We start from the raw sequence: 18063 nt of genomic DNA, 5'->3' as shown, positions 1-18063 counted from the left end.
TCTCCCCCTATTAGTGTAGCTTCGTTAGGGAGTCCGGCCAGAACCTAGCGGAGAGAGTGTAAAAAGGCGTCAAACCCAGTCGGGGGGGCATATACACATACGAGGCTGATCGGCAGCCCATGGAGTGACCCGGACACCGTAACATATCGACCGTATGCGTCAGATTGTGAGGCTGTGATTACCATGGGCAGTGAGCGATGAAGAAGAATGGCCACACCCCTGGAGCCCTTGGAGAAACCTGAGTGGTAAACTTTATCATACCCCCCCCCCCTTGCGAGCATGGGACATTTAGTCCCAAGGAGATGTGCTTCTTGTAGTAGGACCACTGGGGGGGCATATCTGCGAAGAGTACTGTACACTGCAGACCTCTTGATCTTATCTAAGAGGCCATTCACATTCCATTATAGGACCTGTGTCAGTGTGGGCCACGCGTGAGGGGAGCAGGTGCGTAAAGTTGTTGAGTACCCATCAATGGGCACCAGGGCGACCGTCCTAAACAATGAAGCAAAAACCCCAAACGGGAAAGGAAACTTACAAATACCATCCCAACTAAGCCACTAAAGAAGTTTTCACCCCCCAACATCCCCCTTCCCCATACTTCTACCCAGGAAGCATCTGTTGCCCAACTACCCAGCAAAAGCGAAAACAAAACAGCCAGCTAAACTGTCGTTGGAGTGGAGTGGTGGACCCCTCCATGCAAATCGGATCTTGTACACTCGAAGGACAGAAGTCAAAGTATGAAAAAATAGTACGTTTTAGCTGCGGATGGGGGCACCCGGTTGTCCATAGGGCCCACAGCGAACCGTGCCCGTTGGCCCCATGTGGGTCTCTCAAGGTCCATCGGCCATGAATGAGGTTAAGTATCTTGTGTCAACCACGCTTCGGGGACTGCCTCAAGCGGTCGCCGTCTGTTGCTTGTACCGGGTCTCGGGCTCCCCGATCCCCTCCAGGGACCCCACCAGTCTCTGGTTCAGAGCCTCGCCTTCTCCTTAAGGGTCTCCAGGGCCCCTCAGCCCCCCACGCCGTGAACGGGTACGTCTCCGGCCCCTCCGCTGTCCCGCTCGGCTGGGCAGACCACTCCCGGGGAGCCCCAGCCAGCCCACCGGGGCCTCTCTGAGGCCCGACACCCTCCTCAGTCAGCCAGTCCCACGCCTCCTCTGGGGTTTCAAAGAAGTAGGACTTTCCGGCCATCAGGACCTTTAAACGCGCCGGGAAAAGGAGCATGTAGGGAAGTTGCATGGCCCTGAGTTTTTGTTTTACGAGTTCATTTGATCGGCGCCGGGTCTGGACTTCACGAGTGTAGTCTGGGAATATTAGGATTTTGTTATTCTCCCAGTGGAGGTCAACCGTGTTTCTGGCCTCTCCAAGTATGTTGTCCCGGTCTTTAAAGTTTAGAAAATGCGCTATCATCGGTCTCCTGGGACCACCAGGAGGGGGCCGCAGCGCCAGAGCCCTGTGGGTGCGCTCGATTGCGAACAAGGGCGAGAGGGCTTGGACCGGCATCCAGGATTTAATCCAATGCTCCAAAAATTCGGAGGCCTTATTCTCCTCCTCTCCCTCTGCGAATCCCATAATGCACAGATTGTTGCTCCTGGAGCGATTTTCTGCGTCTTCGGCGCGTCGGTGAAGTTCCCCTGTTCCGGTCTGCAACTGGGCCACTTTGTTTCTGAGGTCGCCCAATTCATCCTCAGCCTGTGAGACACGGCCCTCTACTTCTGTGATTCGGCACACTGCATTCCTGAGATCTTGTCTGATAAGGCCCATATCCTCCCTTACCTCCCCTATTTTAGTCTCCACGGCTAGTTGCGAGGATTGGATCGCTTGAAGAATGGCGTTTACCCCATCTGGTGCAGGGCCCCTGGAGATCGCGTCTCCATCACTCGGAGAGGCAGCCGGTGTGGTGAACTGGTCGATCTTTTGCTGGGAGGGTGGCGGTTGCCTGTTTGCTCTATTCTTCCCCATGTTTATTTCAGGGTATACCGCCATCTCACCTCACGACATGGACTTCAGGACCAGTCTCCTGTGCCCTTGCTGTCTCCTGCGTCCCCAAGTCTCACCCGTGCACCCTCCAGGAGGGGGGTTCCCTTGGTCCAGCCCAGATGATCCGGGGGAGGCACACAATTCAGAAGGTCTCACAGCCGGCCGCCGCTGGCAAGCTCCAACAACCAGTTGGCCCCACCAGGAGCAAAGCAGCATCCGCCCGGCCCCGTCCGGCCAGCACCCAGGTGCTGCAGGTCAGTCGCAGCAGTGAAGGAGCTCCTCGTGTTTCAAGCTCTGCACCAAGAGACCCATCAGGCGCAGCCCATCACAGGGCACGGAGGAGACCAGCGCCACCGCCGCAGCCAGTCCTGCTGACGCAGACCTCGGCCGCGGTCCCCCGGCTGTGTCTGACCAGGATCCCGGCCAAACCAGCCCTAGGGGCACAGGCCCCCACTCGCTAGGGCCAGGGCTTATTCGTCAGCTGGGGCCCGCCGCTCGACACTCAGGCCGCCGCCCCACTTGATTTTCTGCAATTCCTGGGGAGTTTCACGGCCACCTCGAGAGCCGCGTCCCCGCTAACAGGCCGCACGCCGATGTCCGCGCACGCCCGGGACCGCTCCAGGAACGCAGCCGGGCAGAGTGCCGCTGCACTTCGGGCCGCCCCCGTCATAGAGGCAGCCACATCCGCGAGGTCTTGGCCCAGGCCCAAAGCTGGCTATTTGTCATCTGGGTCGCCAGCCCAGTCAGCCCTCCAGAGGCAGGGGGGAGGCAGGAGTTCCCCCTCACCCGCCGCCTCCGCCGCTCCTTCGCGGCCGCCCAGAGGCTCCCCCGTCCCGGCCCAGCGCCAACCCCCTGCAGGGTCAGCACCATCTCCTGTTGTCTGCGCAGCTCCTCCCGGGATCAGCGCTGCGGCCCGCTACACAGCCAGGAGCGCCACTCCTCGCCGCCATCTTGATTGCAGGGACGAATGTTTCCATGAGTCTCGCGTTTTGCCGCTCCGCTTTTCTCAACTCGGAGTCAGTCCAGAGGGAGCAGTGAGCCTGTCAGATGTGTCGGATGGGTGCCCCAGGGCAGGATGTTACCGGCTTCTTCTGGCGGATGACGGAGGGGTCCAGAGCACTCTCAGAGTGCGACTGCCATCTTGCCGCCCAAAGTCACACCCCCCCCAACATCATTCCTTTGTAATCTGGTACTCACCCATCTGCCTGCATCACCCAGCTCCACCACAATGATCAGGAGACCTGAAGTTTTAAAGATTAGCATCATCATCCTGTTCTTTTTCAATACAGCTACTGTAAAGGATACATCAGAAATCCAGCCTGCATACATAGGTAAAGCATGTTCATAGCCAATTATGGTCACTTATTAAAACAATGTAATCAGGCAGCTACAGTAATCAACAATCTTTTTGCTTTTCACCAGGTGTTCAGGCCTTTGCTCTCGAAAGAGATCAGCTTCAATGTAGCTACGGGGTGGCTTTGGGCATCCCGGTGGGTAAAATGATGAGCTCAGAGTGAGAGAAACAAGTAGCTTGAGAAAAAAATGCAGACTGTAATCAGTTACCATTAACCAGAAGCTTGTATCTAGGGACAGGACAAATAAATGCCACAAAGATTGGTAGAAAAAAGAAGGAAGGTGATGACGGATAGAAGAGGAAAGGTATGTGGTATCATCAAGAGCCACTGCTGAAGGGAGCGGTAAATCCCAACAGAAGAAGTAAAGTACCATAAAGCTTTGGTAATGACCACAAGAGCGGAGACGTATGTGTAATGAATGCAACCAAAACAAAGCAAACAGTAGGATTAACCCCTTCGCTGCCAGGCCTTTTCCCCCTCCTGTGCAAGGCCTTTTTTTGCCCATTTGGGGCAGTTCGCGCCTAGGCCCTCATAACTTTTTGTTCACATAAGCTAACCAAGCCAAATTTGCGTCCTTTTTTTCCAACATCCTAGGGATTCTAGAGGTACCCAGACTTTGTGGGTTCCCTTGAAGGAGGCCAAGAAATTGGCCAAAATACAGTGAAAATTTCGTTTTTTTTAAAAAAAATGGAAAAAGTGGCTGCAGAAGAAGGCTTGTGGATTTCCCCCCGAAAATGGCATCAACAAAGGGTTTGTAGTGCTAAACTCAGCAGCTTCCTAGCTTTCAGGAACAGGCAGACTTGAATCAGAAAACCCAATTTTTCAACACAATTTTGGCATTTTACTGGGGCATACCCCATTTTTGCAATTTTTTGTGCTTTCAGCCTCCTTCCAGTCAGTGACAGGAATGGGCATGAAACCAATGCTGGATCCCAGAAACCTAACCATTTCTGAAAAGTAGACAAAATTCTGAATTCAGCAAGGGGTCATTTGTGTAGATCCTACAAGGGTTTCCTACAGAAAATAACAGCTGAAAAAGAAAAATATTGAAATTGAGGTGAAAAACACATCAATTTTTCTCTATGTTTTACTCTGTAACTTTTCCCTGCAATGTCAGATTATGGAAAGCAATATACCGTTACGTCTGCTGGACTCCTCTGGTTGCGGGGATATATAGGGCTTGTAGGTTCATAAAGAACCCGAGGAACCAAGAGCCAATAAATGAGCTGCACCCTGCAGTGCGTTTTCATTCTATTCCGGGTATACAGCAATTCATTTGCTGAAATATAAAGAGTAAAAAATTGCTATCAAGAAAACCTTTGCATTTCCAAAAAGGGCACAAGATAAGGTGCTGAGGAGCAGTGGTTATTTGCACATCTCTGAATTCCGGGGTGACCATACAAGCATGTGAATTATAGGGAATTTCTCAAATAGATGTCTTTTTTACACACTCTCCTATATTTGGAAGGAAAAAATGTAGAGAAAGACAAGGGGCAATAGCACTTGTTTTGCTAATCTATGTTCCCCCAAGTCTCCCGATAAAAATGATACCTCACTTGCGTGGGTAGGCCTAGCGCCCGCGACAGGAAACGCCCCAAAGCGCAACGTGGACACATCGACAATTTTGGGAGAAAACAGAGGTGTTTTTTGCGAAGTGCCTACCTGTAGATTTTGGCCTCTAGCTCAGCCGGCACCTTGGGAAACCTACAAAACCTGTGCATTTCTGAAAACTAGAGACCTAGGGGAATCCAAGGAGGGGTGACTTGCGGGGCTCGGAGCAGGTTCTGTTACCCAGAATCCTTTGCAAACCTCAACATTTGGCTAAAAAAACACATGTCCCTCACATTTCTGTGGCAGAAAGTTCTGGAATCTGAGAGGAGCTACAAATTTCTTCCACCCAGCGTTCCCCCAAGTCTCCCGATAAAAATGATACCTCACTTGCGTGGGTAGGCCTAGCGCCGGCGACAGGAAACACCCCAAAGCGCAACGTGGACACATCCTAAATTTTGGAAAAAAACAGAGGTGTTTTTTGCGAAGTGCCTACCTGTAGATTTTGGCCTCTAGCTCAGCCGGCACCTAGGGAAACCTACCAAACCTGTGCATTTCTGAAAACTAGAGACCTAGGGGAATCCAAGGAGGGGTGACTTGCGGGGCTCGGACCAGGTTCTGTTACCCAGAATCCTTTGCAAACCTCAAAATTTGGCTAAAAAAACACATGTCCCTCACATTTCTGTGGCAGAAAGATCTGGAATCTGAGAGGAGCTACAAATTTCCTTCCGCCCAGCGTTCCCCCAAGTCTCCCGATAAAAATGATACCTCACTTGCATGGGTAGGCCTAGCGCCGGCGACAGGAAACACCCCAAAGCGCAACGTGAAACATCCTACATTTTGGAAAAAAACAGAGGTGTTTTTTGCGAAGTGCCTACCTGTAGATTTTGGCCTCTAGCTCAGCCGGCACCTAGGGAAACCTACCAAACCTGTGCATTTCTGAAAACTAGAGACCTAGGGGAATCCAAGGAGGGGTGACTTGAGGGGCTCGGACCAGGTTCTGTTACCCAGAATCCTTTGCAAACCTCAAAATTTGGCTAAAAAAACACATGTCCCTCACATTTCTGTGGCAGAAAGTTCTGGAATCTGAGAGGAGCTACAAATTTCCTTCCACCCAGCGTTTCCCCAAGTCTCCCGATAAAAATGATACCTCACTTGCGTGGGTAGGCCTAGCGCCGGCGACAGGAAACACCCCAAAGCGCAACGTGGACACATCCTAAATTTTGGAAAAAAACAGAGGTGTTTTTTGCGAAGTGCCTACCTGTAGATTTTGGCCTCTAGCTCAGCCGGCACCTAGGGAAACCTACCAAACCTGTGCATTTCTGAAAACTAGAGACCTAGGGGAATCCAAGGAGGGGTGACTTGCGGGGCTCGGACCAGGTTCTGTTACCCAGAATCCTTTGCAAACCTCAAAATTTGGCTAAAAAAACACATGTCCCTCACATTTCTGTGGCAGAAAGTTCTGGAATCTGAGAGGAGCTACAAATTTCCTTCCACCCAGCGTTCCCCCAAGTCTCCCGATAAAAATGATACCTCACTTGCATGGGTAGGCCTAGCGCCGGCGACAGGAAACACCCCAAAGCGCAACGTGGACACATCCTAAATTTTGGAAAAAAACAGAGGTGTTTTTTGCGAAGTGCCTACCTGTAGATTTTGGCCTCTAGCTCAGCCGGCACCTAGGGAAACCTACCAAACCTGTGCATTTCTGAAAACTAGAGACCTAGGGGAATCCAAGGAGGGGTGACTTGCGGGGCTCGGACCAGGTTCTGTTACCCAGAATCCTTTGCAAACCTCAAAATTTGGCTAAAAAAACACATGTCCCTCACATTTCTGTGGCAGAAAGTTCTGGAATCTGAGAGGAGCTACAAATTTCCTTCCACCCAGCGTTCCCCCAAGTCTCCTGATAAAAGTGATACCTCACTTGCGTGGGTAGGCCTAGCGCCGGCGACAGGAAACACCCCAAAGCGCAACGTGGACACATCCTAAATTTTTGAAAAAAACAGAGGTGTTTTTTGCGAAGTACCTACCTGTAGATTTTGGCCTCTAGCTCAGCCGGCACCTAGGGAAACCTACCAAACCTGTGCATTTCTGAAAACTAGAGACCTAGGGGAATCCAAGGAGGGGTGACTTGCAGGGCTCGGACCAGGTTCTGTTACCCAGAATCCTTTGCAAACCTCAAAATTTGGCTAAGAAAACACATGTCCCTCACATTTCTGTGGCAGAAAGTTCTGGAATCTGAGAGGAGCTACAAATTTCCTTCCACCTAGCGTTCCCCCAAGTCTCCCGATAAAAATGATACCTCACTTGCGTGGGTAGGCCTAGCGCCGGCGACAGGAAACACCCCAAAGCGCAACTTGGACACATCCTAAATTTTGGAAAAAAACAGAGGTGTTTTTTGCGAAGTGCCTACCTGTAGATTTTGGCCTCTAGCTCAGCCGGCACCTAGGGAAACCTACCAAACCTGTGCATTTCTGAAAACTAAAGACCTAGGGGAATCCAAGGAGGGGTGACTTGCGGGGCTCGGACCAGGTTCTGTTACCCAGAATCCTTTGCAAACCTCAAAATTTGGCTAAAAATACACATGTTACTCACATTTCTGTGGCAGAAAGTTCTGGAATCTGAGAGGAGCCACAAATTTCCTTCTACCCAGCGTTCCCCCAAGTCTCCCGATAAAAATGATACCTCACTTGTGTGGGTAGGACTAGCGCCCACGAAAGGAAAGGGCCCAAAACACAACGTGGACACATCAAATTTTTTTTAAAAAAGCAGGGCCTACCTGTGGATTTTGGCCTGTAGCTCAGCCGACACCTGAGGAAACCTAGCAAACCAGTGCATTTTTGAAAACTAGAAACCCAGGGGAATCCAAGATGGGGTGACTTGCGGGGCTCTGACCAGGTTATGTTACCCAGAATCCTTTGCAAACATCAAAATTTGGCCCAAAAAACACTTTTTCCTCTCATTTCGGTGACAGAAAGTTCTGGAATCTGAGAGGAGCCACAAATTTCCTTCCACCCAGCGTTCCCCTAAGTCTCTCGATAAAAATGGTACATCACTTCTGTGGGTAGGCCTAGCGCCCACAAAAGGAAATGGCCCAAAGCGCAACGTGGACACAACATATTTTTTCACAGAAAACAGAGGTGTTTTTTGCAAGGTGCCTACCTGTGGTGTTTGGCCTGTAGCTCAGCCGGCCCCAGGGGGGGGGGCAGAAATGCCCTAAAATAAATTTGCCCCCCCAACCCCCACCCTCCCCCCCCGGGAGCGACCCTTGCCTACGGGGTCGCTCCCCCTGCGTGACATTGGCGCCAAAAAACAAATCCCCGGTGCCTAGTGGTTTCTGCCTCCTTGGGGGCAGGTTGACCTAAACTCAGCCAATCTGCCCCCAAGGGGGGCAGAAATGGCCTAAATACAATTTGTCCCCCAGGGGAGCGACTTTTGCCTGATGGGTCACTCCCCATCTCTAAAAAAAAAAAACAAAGAAAAAAAAAAAGAAAAAAAAGAAAAATTCCCCTGGCGCCTAGAGGTTTCTGCCCCCCCCCCCCCCGGGGGCAGATCGGCCTAATAATAGGCCGATCTGCCCCCCGGGGGGGGCAGAAATGGCCTAAAATAAATTTGCCCCCCCCAACACCCACCCCCCCCCCGGGAGCGACCCTTGCCTACGGGGTCGCTCCCCCTGCGTGACATTGGCGCCAGGGGGGGCAGAAATGGTCTAAATACAATTTGCCCCCCCAGGGGAGCGACCCTTGCCTGATGGGTCGCTCCCCATCTCTAAAAAAAGAAACAACAAAAAAAAAAAAACACAAAAAAAAAATTGCCCTGGCGCCTAGAGTGTTCTGCCCCCCCCCGGGGGCAGTTCGGCCTAATAATAGGCCGATCTGTCCCCCGGGGGGGCAGAAATGGCCTAAAATAAATTTGCCCCCCCAACCCCCACCCCCCCCCCAGGAGCGACACTTGCCTACGGGGTCGCTCCCCCTGCGTGACATTGGTGCCAAAAAACAAATCCCCAGTGCCTAGTGGTTTCTGCCCCCTTGGGGGCAGATTGACCTAAAATTGGCCAATCTGCCCCCAGGGGGGCAGAAATGGTCTAAATACAATTTGCCCCCCCAGGGGAGCGACCCTTGCCTGATGGGTCGCTCCCCATCTCTAAAAAAAGAAACAAAAAAAAAAAAAAACACAAAAAAAAAATTGCCCTGGCGCCTAGAGTGTTCTGCCCCCCCCCCGGGGGCAGTTCGGCCTAATAATAGGCCGATCTGTCCCCCGGGGGGGCAGAAATGGCCTAAAATAAATTTGCCCCCCCAACCCCCACCCCCCCCCGGGAGCGACCCTTGCCTACGGGGTCGCTCCCCCTGCGTGACATTGGCGCCAAAAAACAAATCCCCCGTGCCTAGTGGTTTCTGCCCCCTTGGGGGCAGATTGACCTAAAATCGGCCAATCTGCCCCCAGGGGGGCAGAAATGGTCTAAATACAATTTGCCCCCCAGGGGAGCGACCCTTGCCTGATGGGTCGCTCCCCATCTCTAAAAAAAAGAAAGAACAAAAAAAAAAAACACAAAAAAAAAATTTGCCCTGGCGCCTAGAGGTTTCTTCCCCCACTGGGGGCAGATCGGCCTAATAATAGGCCGATCTGCCCCCAGGGGGGGCAGAAATGGCCTAAAATAAATTGCCCTCCCCCCCAGGGAGCGACCCTTGCCTAAGGGGTCGCTCCCTTTGCGTGAAATTCACGCAAAGAAAAAACTCCCTGGTGTCTAGTGGTTTCTACCCCCCTTGGGGGCAGATTGGCCTCATCAAAATAGGCCAATCTGCCCCCAAGGGGGGCAGAAATGGCCAAAATATAATTTTCCCCCAAGGGGAGCGACCCTTGCCTAAGGGGTCGCTCCCCACCAAAAAAAAAAAAAATGAAAAAAATAAAAATAAATGGTCCCTGGTGCCTAGAGGTTTCTGCCCCCCCTGGGGGCAGATCGGCCTACTATTAGGCAGAAAAGGCCTTCCCGAAAATATGCCCCCCCTTGGAGCGACCCTTGCCCAAGGGGTCGCTCCCTTTTGTCAATAACAATAAAAATAAAAAAATCCCTGGTGTCTAGTGGTTTCTATCCCCCTTGGGGGCAGATTGGCCTCATCAAAATAGGCCAATCTGCCCCCAAGGGGGGCAGAAATGGCCAAAATATAATTTTCCCCCAAGGGGAGCGACCCTTGCCTAAGGGGTCGCTCCCCACCTCAATAAAAAAAAATGAAACAAAAAAAAAAAATGGTCCCTGGTGCCTAGAGGTTTCTGCCCCCCCTGGGGGCAGAAAAGGCCTTTTAAAAAAAATGCCCCCCCTGGGAGCGACCCTTGCCCAAGGGGTCGCTCCCTTTTGTCAATTTCAAAGAAAAAAAAAAAATCCCTGGTGTCTAGTGGGGTTTCAAAAGCCGGATTGCAAGCAATCCGGCTTTTGAAACCCTCGGAGGGACTTCAAAGGGAAGGAAATACTTTTCCTTCCCTTTGAAGCCCCTCCGGGCCTCCCAAGTGATTGAAAAAGAAATGCTTTTGCATTTCTTTTTCAATCGCGCTGGAAGCAGAGCTTCCAGCGCGACGAGGGAGGCCCCTGTGACACATCAGCGCGCGCGCGCGCTGACGTCACCGGTGGGGGGTGGGGGGGGTCGGGGGTGGAAGGGGAAGGTCTTCCCCTTCCATCCCCGACTTGGGGGGGGAAGGGGGGTGCACCCAAGTTCCCCTGTTCCCCTGTGCCATGGACGAGATGATCTCGTCCAAGGCACAGGGGAACTGTAGCCTTGGACGAGATCATCTCGTCCAAGGCACCCAAGAGGTTAATAACAACCCTAACCCAAACAAGAGGGGTAATATGCTAATTAGAAAGGTACTTGCAATGGCATGCAGCAGCATAAAAATTCATCTCGCAAAGGCAAAAAGATTAAGATAAGTGGTTGATGCGACAATAAAATATGATATCATTTAGAGAGAACGGGTGCCATATAGCAAGTAAATCATTGCAAAGTATATAGAACTGAAAGTAAACATGGCTAGGCAAACAAGCATGAAAAACAGCACAATAAACAGACACAACGGCAAAACATTGATGGCTGGGATCACCAAGTATTTAGGTCCAATGCTACACAGATGCAATTCTATCAAATGAGGGTCATCAAAGATGCAGGACCAAAACCACAAACCATGAGAAGTAGATGGACCAACTTGGAGAGGGCAAAATCAATAGTACTGAGCTCACAGGCATTAACAGTAGAGTGCACTTTAGGAAGATGGTGACAAAGAGACCTCAGGAGGGCAGGACCATTCCTCAATCTGGGACTCACATGAGTTGTCTAAGAGCACCTGAAGATGCGAGGGTTCAGAAAAGATCTGTACCTTGCCTGAAAATTATTTTACATTGAAGGGCCTATGAAGGAATTCTGAATCAACCTGTCAGACCATACCTTCCTAAGGGCCAAGAAACTTTTCCTCCTGGTCAGTGTGTTGATTTCAAAATAGTAGGAGATGGCCATTTTTGCCCCATTGCATGGAATTGATTTACCTTCCTCATGTGAGTGAGGATGAGCTCAGCGTGCTGGATATTTAAAGGTTTAGCCTCTGTGATGAGGAGTTTTTTCCCTGAATGCAAGAATGTGATGAACTTGTTCAAGTTCAAAATCTTTAGGGAAGGAAATCTTTAAAGTTGAAGGTATCTAGTCTTCCAAAAAGCTTATCATTAAATGTGCAGTTTATTCAGTGCCTTCTGGCAATCCAATCATCCTAAGATTTCTTCTCCTGTTGTGGTCTTCTAAATCTGTACTATCATGTTTGAGGAAAGCAAGAGTATGATTTGCATAGTTGTTAGGAGTATAAATTGTTTTCTTCAGTGGCACTAATCCTGTTTTAGCATTTGTGATTCTAATATTTAGATCTTTATGGTCCTTCCTTATACCAGCAACTTCTACTTGCTATAGATCTGCAATTACATTAGTGCCTTGAGTTATATCACATACTTTGTTCAACTTTCTTATGGTAGACTTAAGAGCAGTAGGGTTTTCAAATTTGTTTTTCATTGGGGAGCTAGGCACTAGTGGTTCTCTTCAAGGCACCTTTGCTCGCTCTTGGGCACCTTTGTGCTGCTGGAAAAGTGTTCCAAAGGGTCCTGAGGCAAGACTAAATAAGTTGGTTAATGAAGGATCTATGATTCCACTGTTCTTCTCTGTTAGGCTAAGTGACTCCATGAATAAGGGTAGATAGAAGTGGATCCAGACAGGCAACAGTGTTTCAAGTCGTTGTTAGAAATGAGTAGTTATGATGTGCAAAAAATTTCAGAATTTAACTATCACACAACATTAGAGTTACACCAGATGTCATCAGGGCAGGGGGTGCACCTCAGCAGAGCGAGTAGGCAGAGGGACACTGTCAGAAATGGGGTTTCTGGTTGGCTAGGCTATGCACCTCAGCCAGGCAGAACTTACCCACTCTAGTCAGGGTAAGGGAGTTACACATCCAAGATAACCCCTGCTCACCCCCTTGGTAGCTTGGCACGAGCAGTCAGGCTTAACCTGGAGGCAATGTCTAAAGCGTTTGCACAACACACACAACACATGTGACGCAATATCCCCACCACAAAGGAAACACAACACCAGATTATATGAAAATATACTGTATTGTACACAAGGCAATTATCAGACCAAACATCACATATCAGTACTATCCTGCTACCTTAGCAGTTGTCAGAACGTTACACATTAGTTACTCTGCAACCTAGCAGTAGTCACACATAACACACAGGTTACTCAGTATTCTGCAACATAAGCAGTAGTCAGGAAAACACGTTATTACATCACAGCACTTGTCATAAGAATATCATAAAATGCCCATAGTAGGAACATTAGAAAACATATGGCAAGTTAGAAAAACATATTAGCAAGCATGTCCATAAAAGAAACATTTGCATACACATATGTAAAAACATCAAACGCAGGTAGGTAATATATGAATCAAACAAAAGTCTGTAGAAAGAACTTTGGAATTGCAACTATATTGGTCCTTTAAACAGTACCTGGTTGGATGAAGGTACCTCCAGTGCCTAGAAGGCGAACAATGGGGGCCCCGGCACTCCTATGCGCAAAACGGGGGCCTCCCTTATACTCTGGGGTCAGAGGAGGGTGACATGCACCTCCTCTCTTTTATAGACAGGCCCCTCCGGGGACCGTGATTACTGGGGGCCCCCCAGGGCCTCAACCGCCCCTCACAAGGGGAGCCAAAGCAAGCAAAAGTAACTTAGGGCAGGAGGGGGGCACCACGCACCCCCTCGGGTTTAATGAGGGGCCCCTCCCCGGACCCGCGATCTCTGGGGGCCCCCCCAGGCCTCCACTAGCCCTTCCACCAATGAAGGGGGCCACAATAATGCCCGTTTTACCTAACAGCAGAAAAGGAGCGTCCTGCTCCAAACGCAGAGGCCAGGGGGAAGGGGGCACTCCAAGCGCCTTCCCCTGGTCCTGCTGTGAAGCCACAAGAAGATCAGACCCCTCCTGGGGCCCGAGCAGACACTCGCCTGCACCCGATGCGGTGCGCGAGTGTTCTTCCAGCTTCCTGGGCCGCTGCGGTGATCTTATTTAAAGGGGCACAATGCAGCCAGGAGCCTACAAGCTCCCAAGGCTCCATAAGCGCGCTGTAAACCACGGAGAAGCACCCCTCGTGAAGAAATGGATGCAGGGGTCAGGGGTCACAGCACCCTGCCCCTGGGGAGCAGAATCTTAAGACAAGGTCTTCAGGTGGAGGGCCCAGCTACAGGCCAGCACAAGGGAAAGGCAGCAAGTGGCAAGTCCTTCACAGTGACCAGGCAGGTCACAGGTCAGCACAGCAGCAGCAGTCCATGGCGGTTCCTGGTGAGTCCTTTCAGCCTTTGGTGTCCAGTTCCAAGATGATTCCAAGAGTCTCCAAATTGTGGGGAAAATTCCCCTGTGCTTATAGTCAGTTCTTACAGTGTTTTACAATGGTAGGGAGAGGAGGTTCCAGCCAGTTACAACTGTTTCTGGGAGTGCCCCCTCTCTCCTTTCAGCACAGGCTCCAAACATCAGTGGGGGGTTAACGACCCTATTGTGTGAGGCCAGGGCACAGTCTTTACAAATGCAGGTGTGCCCCGCCTCTCCCTTCTCTCAGCCCAGGAAGACTATTCAGTATGCAGATGCACCTCTGTGACACCTCCACCCTCCCTGTGTTCAGGCTGTCTGAAAAGTATGCACAAAGCCCCAACTGTCACTCTGCCCAGACGTGGATTGGAGTCAAGCTGCAAAACACCAGAGTCATAAGTACAGATAAATGTGCACTTTCTAGAAGTGGCATTTCTGTGATAGTAATAAAAAATACACCCACACCAGTAAGCAGTATTTATTATCACCATCACAACCATACCAAACACGCCTACGCTACCCCTCCTAAATCAGACAATACCCCTTACGCATAAGGCAGGGCATTTCTAATGCAATCCTATGAGAAGGCAGCACTCACAGCAGTGAGACACCAAGTTAGGCTGTTTGTCACTACCAGGACAGGCCATGCAATATGGCACATGTCCTGCCTTTCTACATACATGGCACCCTGCCCATAAGGCTAGATAGGGAGTATCTTAGGGGTGACTTACATGTAGTAAAAGGGGAGTCCTGGGCCTGGCAAGTAAGTTTAGATGCCAGGTCCCTGTGGCAGAAAACTGCGCACACAGGCCTTGCGCTAGGAGGCCTGAGACAGGTTTAAAAGTCTACTTCAGTGGGTGGCGCAAGCAGCGCTGCAGGCCCACTAGTAGTATTTAATTTACAGGCCCTGGGTATAGAGATACCACTGTACAAGGGACTTATAGGTAAATTAAATATGCCAATTAGGTATAAGCCAATCATACCAACTTTAGATGGGAGAGCACCTGCACTTTAGCACTGGTCAGCAGTGATGAAGTGCTCAGAGTCCTAGAGCCAACAGCGAGAGGTCAGAAAAACCAGGAGGAAGGAGGCAAAAAGACTGGGGATGACCCTGCGTAAGGCAAAAAGTCCAACACAACCCCCTACCAGCCAAAAGCCAGGGGAGAACAATCAATACCTTGATGTACTTCCCTGATTGGGGCGATAGAACAAGGACCCAGGCCCACAACAGCAGGGGCATGTTCCAGTTCTACGCCTTCCTGACTCCACTTGGATCTCTCTGTTAATGCTTCCCAGGCAGCCTAGACCAACCCACGGGGGTTCTCTAGCTGCCAATGGCCAGAACCAGGCCCCAGGCCATCTAGGAGCCTCTGGTCTCTGAAACCATAACAAGTGGGGGGCGGTAGCCCCAGGTGCAAAGCAACCTGTCTCCACTCCATTTCCAATCAGTTCAGGGGCTCTACCCTGCCACTGATCCACCAACCTAGGGTCCGCACCCATAGGTTCTACAGGGGCTAGAGGTGAGGCTCTCCTCCCTCTACCCCTCCTTCTAGGATCCGCCCTCCTCTCCTAGGAGGGGTATCACGAGAATCCACACTTGCCAGGGTGCTGGGTACAGCAGCCCTGCACAACTCTCTCGCCAGCCCAGGATCACTGTCTGGCGACTGACCACCCAACCTAGGGACAACACCCTTGGGTTGCACCAGGGTCCGGGGAGGTCTTCCCCCTCCCTGAACCCCACTTCCAGAGTCCTGCGTCTCCCCACCTCGGGAGAAGCCACCAGAAGTTTCACACGGGGGTGAGCACACTAACCGCCCCCCCAACCAGGTCAGAGTTTACCCCCTGAACCTGTCTATCTAGTCCAGGGATGACACCCTTAAACTGGACCATTGCCCAGCGAACCAGGACTTCCTTGGGAGCACAACTCCCCCCTACCAGATCAGAGCTTACCCCCTGAATCTGGCAATCCAACCCAGAGTCACTACCCTGCGGTTGAACCACTGCCTGGCGCACAAGGACTTCCTTGGGAGCACACCTACTCCCCATCAGGTCAGAGTTTACCCCCTGAACCTGATCATCCAACCCAGAGTCACCACCCTGCGGTTGAATCATTGCCTGCCGCACCAGGACTTCCTGGGGGGCACACCTACCCCCCACCAGGGAAACAGCTTTCCCAAGTGCCACACAAGAGTCTGGCTGGCGCAGGTCTCCTGACCTCTGCCCATCTGACAGAGTCTGGATTCCCCCAGCCCAGAAATGGTCTCACCAAGGTCATTCCTGGGGGGCTCTGCTCTCAGAGCTGACCCCTGACCCACCAGGTTCTCCACTGGGGCCCGCAGCCCCCTCTCAACCCTATGCCTGGATTGCCGCCTCCTCCGCTGTAGAGCGAGACTACCAGACACCAGGACCGGCGGAACGCTATCACCAGCCACCTGCCCAAGTCCTAATGACAAAATGGGATCCTTCTGAACAGCTGGCACAGGCTAGGCTCACCTCCTGGCATTCACTCATGGAACCCTCCAGGACCTGGGACTGGAGCTCGGGTACCCTGGGCCTCAGCCCAACCCCATTCCCTCTCCTCTGAGACCGGACATGGGGTGCCTTACCCGCCCCAATACACAGGGACCTACCTGGGACACAAGCCTTTCCCACCACACCTGGTTGGGAAACACCTAGACCACTCGCATTAGGAACACCCCCTGATGTCACACCAGACCCTCTGGTACGCAACCAGAAGTCTGCCTCCTTTGCAAGCTCCCTGGGGTCAGAGAGCTCACACACTGACAAGTGTTGGCGTAACTCTTTAAAAAAAAACGAAGCAGGTGCTCTCTGACAATCAGATTAAACAGCCCTTCAAAATTGTTTACTGTGCTACCCTTCACCCATCCATCTAGTGCAATGCAGCAATCCTCCACAAACTCCTCCCAAGACTGGTGGGACAGTTTCTTACCACCCCTAAACCTTTTTCTGTATTCCTCAGGGGAAAAACCATACTTCACAATCAGTGCATTTTTTACAGTGGAGTACCCCTCCCTGTTACTCTCTTCTAGAGTCAGTAAGGCATCCCTCCCCTCCTCAGGAATAAAGCTCCCTAGGCCAGTTCCCCAATCCTTCTCAGGGATCCTGCGCTCTACCAGAGCCCTCTCATATTCCTTTAACCACTGATGTATGTCACCCCCCTCTTGGAACCTAGGTACCAGATCTATGGGTATGTGAGGAACATCTTTGCTACAGCACTCTACATTGCTGCCACCACTGGACTCCACCTGCAGCGCTGGTGAGTCCAGAACCTTCAGACTGCGCTCTAGAGCGAGTCTTTCTGTGGCAAAGGCCCTCTCTGACTCTGCCATCCTCTCCTGTACTAAGGCCTTCTCTACCTCAGCCCTTCTCTCCTCAACAGCTAGGCGCGCTAACTGCAACTTCAGGTCCCTCTCTTCCCGCCTATCTCTTAGCTCATCAGGCGTCAAGGAATGAGAGGTAGCCCTGCTTCTTATCCTGGACCCAGGAAGGGACTCCCTATCACTGGGGCCTTCCCTGTCAACTGGCGTCCCCAACCGGTCATTCTCACCCTCCTGATCAGTCTCTCTACCACTCTCTAGGGATGAGGTCTTGGAGCCCTCCCATTGGGAACCCTCGCTACACTCAGGATCCCCTGGGTACCCCCTAAGCACACTCCCTCCCTGGGAATATGTCACAAACCTTTCAAAGAAATTCAGAGATCTCCTGAGGTCGCCTTCTACAGGCAGCCCTCTCTCTCTACAGAACCCCTCTAATTCCTCCTGCGTGTAAAACGGCAGTTCCTCTAAACCAAAGGTAAGCCCCATCTTGAAAAGGTACAAATAACTCAAATGTGACAACCACAATACCCAAGCGTGAGAACTGAAAACAGGAAAAATGACCAAAGAGAGAAAGTTAAGAGAAGCCAAACATGTGATGGTCTAAACACAATCCTTGTAGTGAAATAATGAGTCACAATGGTATTGTGCAAGCGCAAGTCCTATCCTCACCGCTGACGACCAATGTTAGAAATGTGGTTTCTGGTTGGCTAGGGTATGCACCTCAGCCAGGCAGAACTTACACACTCTAGTCAGGGCAAGCGAGTTACACATCCAAGATAACCCCTGCTCACCCCCTTCGTAGCTTGGCACAAGCAGTCAGGCTTAACCTGGAGGCAATGTGTAAAGCGTTTGCACAACACACATAACACATGTGACGCAATATCCCCACCACAAAGGAAACACAACACCAGATTATCTGAAAATATACTGTATTGTACAAAAGGCAATTAACAGACCAAACAT

The sequence above is a fragment of the Pleurodeles waltl genome, chromosome 5 (genome assembly GCF_031143425.1).
Source record: "Pleurodeles waltl isolate 20211129_DDA chromosome 5, aPleWal1.hap1.20221129, whole genome shotgun sequence".
Lineage (NCBI taxonomy): Eukaryota > Metazoa > Chordata > Amphibia > Caudata > Salamandridae > Pleurodeles > Pleurodeles waltl.
The sequence above is the reverse complement of the archived record's forward strand: the minus strand, read 5'-3'. Positions refer to the sequence as shown.